Source organism: Myotis davidii, unplaced genomic scaffold (assembly GCF_000327345.1).
Source record: "Myotis davidii unplaced genomic scaffold, ASM32734v1 scaffold2457, whole genome shotgun sequence".
Classification (NCBI taxonomy): domain Eukaryota; kingdom Metazoa; phylum Chordata; class Mammalia; order Chiroptera; family Vespertilionidae; genus Myotis; species Myotis davidii.
The window spans coordinates 54381-59373 of NW_006288714.1; the positions used below are offsets into that span (position 1 = coordinate 54381).

The following is a 4993-nucleotide window of genomic DNA, read 5'->3' on the forward strand; positions in this document are numbered from 1 at the left end:
CTACTATCTCTTTATTTACCATAGAAAAGATTATCTAGTAAGTTGTATTAGGGACAAGTTTTACCACCACAGTACAAATTCTCTGGCAAAATGTTTTCAATCCTTAGAGAATGATCATACTCTGCTGATTTACATGACTAAAGAGGGTCTTAAGAAGTTAGAGGTGGTTGTTGCACTGATCGTGTTTAGGATATATACCTCAGGTTGATCACTATGTGTTTAGATCAACTCTAAACCTCTTTCTGGATATCATCTGAATCACAAGAATGCCAAGGCCATCTCATAGGAAATGCTCCATTAAGGCTGTATTTCACTTGAGGTTGGCTTAGCCCTGAATCAGTTTTGGGAATAGGGAAAGGAGTATCCTATATAATAAAAGCCTAATATGCTAAGTGTCCAGTCGATGGGTTGGCTGTTCAACCAAAGCGTAATATGCTAATGATATGCTAAGGTCGTTCAACTGCTCACTATGATGTGCACTGACCACCCAGCCACCTGGGGGCAGACGCTCTGACCAGTAAGTTAGCTTGCTTCTGGGATCTGGCCTGTCAGGACTGAGCGAGACAGGCCGGACACACCATGGAGTCCTCCCACAATCCCTCCCCGGCCGGCCAACCTCCTGAATCCCTCCCCAGCCCTGATCATGCATCAGTGGGGTCCCTTAGCCTGATCTGCACCCTCTCACAATCCAGGACCACTTGGGGGATGTTGGAGAGCCAGTTTTGGCCTGATCCCACAGGCCAGGCTGAGGGATCCCACTGGTGGACAAATTCATGCACTGGGTCTCTAGTATAATTTATAAAGCAATTCCCTCTTACTAACCATAGGTCTGAAGTTCCAGATAGCGTAAGACCTCAGCAGCTTGCACCCAGCCAAATTTCTCCAAATAATTTAAACACTTGTGCTATATGCCATCAATATGGGCATCACAGCATTACCACAGGCAGGACTATAGTAACAGTATGCCAAAGCAGGAAAAAAGATTGACCTTGGTATAAATTGTGAAAATAAGGAATATAGTATAAGAAGTATATGTTTAATAGCAAATTAGAATTTGACTTTTCTAACATTATGAAAATACCTTTTTTAGTGATTTTTGTTTGTTTACCAGAGCCACTTATTTTCACATAAGGTCTTTTAAAATATAGATACTAAATTAGTATCACACTACTCTAATTAAACTGGACTTAATCATTCTTTAAAAATATGTTTATCTCATTATAAATTTGAAATTCCTTCCCTATTTTTCCTCAATCAAATCCTGTACCTCTTTCAAGGAACAGTGAAAGACCCATCTCCATAATGACTAATTTCTGTTTACAACAGATTTATTTTCACATTCTGAAATTTGTATCACACCAACCACTGTATTAAACACTCTATTTTAGGTTCTCTACCTTCCCAAAGAGTCAAACGACCCCAGAGAGTATTCTTTAAAAAAAAAAAAAAATACATGCTCAATGTAGTCATTTTTTAAAAACATATTTTTATTATTTCAGAGAGGAAGGGAAGGGAGAGAGAGCTAGAAATATCAATGATAAGAATCATTGACTGGCTGCCTCCTGCATGCCCCCTACTAGAAATCCAGCCCATAACTTAGGCATATGCCCTTGGCTGAAATCGAACCTGGGACCTTTCAGTCCACATGTCGATGCTCTATCCAACTAAACCAAACGAGCTAAGGCCCAGAAACCATTCTTTATTATGAACCCCACACACAAAGCCTGAACAATGCTGGCACAGGGCAGACACCTTAATGTTTATGGGCCTGCGACTTTAGGTTACATACATGAATTTAGCGACCTGGGTGAAAGAACAAAACTTGTGAAAATTATGAAGACTAGTTTTCTAAAACATTTCAAGCGTCTATAATCCTATGAAACCCATGCTCTTATTACTAAAGTGCAATGATTTATCTATAGTAAAGAAAATGTTTAAATTAATATAAATCTATCTGTAAATAGCTAATCTTAAAATCTATTTATGTTTAAAATGGTTTTCTTAATGTTTTTATTGATTTTTAGAGAGAGAGGAAGAGAGAGGGAAAGGGAAACATCGCTGTGAGAGATAAACATTGATCCGCTGCTTCCTGCACGCCCCCTACAGGTGATAGAGCCCACAACCCAGGCATGTGCCCTGACCAGGTACTGAACAGGCCCAGGATGACGTCCAACCAACTGAGCACACAGGTAAAGGCTTAGATGTTTTTTAAAAAAACATGTTGAATTATGTGGAGAAATTACACACATAAAGGTTACTAAATCCTAATGAGAAAGAAGTTTAAATAAGATTTTTATTTTACATCTCAAGTTGTAGGCAACATTTAGAGCATTTTAGCAGTTTAAATTATGTTTTAAATGTTTTTCAAAAAATACTTTAAGCTTTTTAATAAACTAGTTTAATAAACCATTTTTAAAATATGTTTTATTGATTTCAGAGAGGAAGGGAAAGGGAGAGTGAGAGATAGAAACATTAATGATGAGAGTGAATCATTGATTGGCTGCCTCCTGCACAGCCCCCACTGGGGATTGAGCCCGCAACCCTGGCAAGTGCCCTGACCGGGAATCAGACCGTGACCTGGTTCATAAGTCAATACTCAAGCACTGAGTCATGCCAGCTGGGCTAATAAATATTTAAAAGTTAACACCGACAATAGACAATAAAAAACATTGCTTTATTAAAATCATGAAAAATTTCTTGATGATTCCAAATTTTTGCAAAACAGGTGCCACACATCACTTTCCACTTTAGTGTTTAACGCGAAAGAAGCAAACATCGAGTAAGTATGCAGACAAAAGGACTTTAATCATAAAAGCAAATTGCTAGGTGGCATTAACAAAAAACAAGGTCAACTGAATCACACAGTCAATAACTGTTTAGAGCAGCGGTTCTCAACCTGTGGGTCGCGAACCCTTTGGCGGTCGAACAACCTAAGACCATCCTGCATATCAGATATTTACATTACGATTCATAACAGTAGCGACATTACAGTGATGAAGTAGCAACGAAAATAATTTTATGGTTGGGTCACAACATGAGGAACTGTATTTAAAGGGCCAGAAGGTTGAGAACCACTGGTTTAGAGCATTATGAAGAAAATATTCCATGCTATGATCAGGATGCTATGTTCACAAATGTAAAGACAAAAGTAAAAGGCACTGAAACTGTGTTTAGGAACGAGAACATTTAAATCCCAGAAAACTGAAGTACTGTTGTAATATGAAAATATATCATCCAAAGTCCGACAAATAAATAAAAATCTAGACTCCTCAAAAGTGAATATTCTAAACTTGGGTCAACTAGGTTTGGCTAGCTACTGTCAACTTCTAAAGATGGTCCTGTCTAGATCACAAAAAGAAAACGCAAACTGATGTGACACCGCATATACGATGCTTTATTTTTTCTAATGAATTTTTAAAAATTACATTTCTGAGAGATGTCTACCCAATTTCTCCACATACACACAAAAAAACTGATTCCTATTGAAAAACAGAAATGAAAAACATATGGTCAGGTTCTTAGGTGTTACAGAGCAAATATACTTTAAAAAAGGAAAATCTAAAAATAGATGAACACCAAATTTATCCTCATAGTTAAATTCCAAGCAATACATCCCATAACCTAGCAACACACCCAATACATAAAATCTCTCCACCATTAAAATAAAATAAAAAAAATACGAATACCAATGAGCTACATTCTTAGATGGACAAAAACTAAATTTTGTAAAGATCAAGACATAATGGTCTTGCCCTAGCTGGTGTAGCTATTGGCTGGAGTATCTGCAGTACACAAAAGGTGGTGGGTTCAGTTCCTGGTTGGAGCACATACCTGGGTTGTGGGTTGGATTCCTAGTCAGGGAGCGTGCAGCATGTGAGGGAGACAAACCAATAGATGTTTCTCTCTCAGACTGATGTTTCTCTTTCTCCCCCCCACCCTCAAATCAATTTAAAAATTTAGAAATATTTTTTTTAAAAAGAAATAATGGTGACAATGTTATATACTCTGAATTTCAATTTCTACTAAATATTTTCCTCTGTAAATCTCAATAACATTTAAAAAAATAAAAGCAGAACTATTTCTTGGGAACAGTTGGGGAATTAACACCTAAAAATAAAAACACTTTCTTTTTATTTTAAACTATCTACCTTAATGTGGCAAACAAAAATATTAAAATGTAAAGTCATTGGATTTTTACTAATAAAACTTTCATGTGAAATCCCAGGTAATTTTAAATATTTAATGCTACCAAAATATTTCTCACTTCTTATTAGATACTTAAGAAACTTCAAGTGAGATTCAGAAATTAAAATTATCACACACTTGCTAACCTGGTAATAAGGTAACATTTTTTAAGCAAAACTAAAACACAATATTTGAAGGATAAGATAACAGAGACAATGAAATTCAGCAGACAATATTTGCTACAAAAGAGCTCCAAAAAACTGCCATACATCTCCAAAGCAGACTTGAGCTCTCCACCTGTAAAATACTTTTTAGGTAATCAGGGTTACATCCAGAGTCCAACAAGGGAAGCACTCCAATTTAATGAAAATAAGTAGCTTTTTCGTCAAATAATCCAAGTTTAATTCTTACTTAGCTCTGCCACTTACTGTGTGAAAACTTCAGTTTTCTAAACTTCGATTTATAAAACGTGAATAAGAATAATGATATTCACACCACCCATGTCATAGGACTGCTTTCCCTTAAAATAACTATTGTAAAAGGAAACCATCTATCTATAATAATAAAAGTGTAATATGATAATTAGGCCAGATGTCCTTCCGGACAAGCCAGGGCTGCAAGGGAAGCCTGGGTCCCAGGTGCCTGTTGGGCTGGAGGGAAGCCCAGGTTCCAGTGTCAGAGGGAAGCTGGTGCCAGCAGCCTACTCTTGCACGAATTTTGTGTATTGGGCCTCTAGTATATACTTATACTAATAAAAGGGTAATATGCTAATTAGACCGGACATCTTCCGGATAAAGCCACAGTGGCA

At 37.0% G+C, this 4993-nt stretch overlaps 1 protein-coding gene across 1 annotated transcript in view; it reads right to left on the reverse strand.

Annotated features, from left to right (window-relative positions):
* Window positions 1–4993, reverse strand: part of CDK13 (cyclin-dependent kinase 13) — a 147804-nt gene that overhangs the window by 32731 nt on the left and 110080 nt on the right. The window lies entirely within an intron of this gene.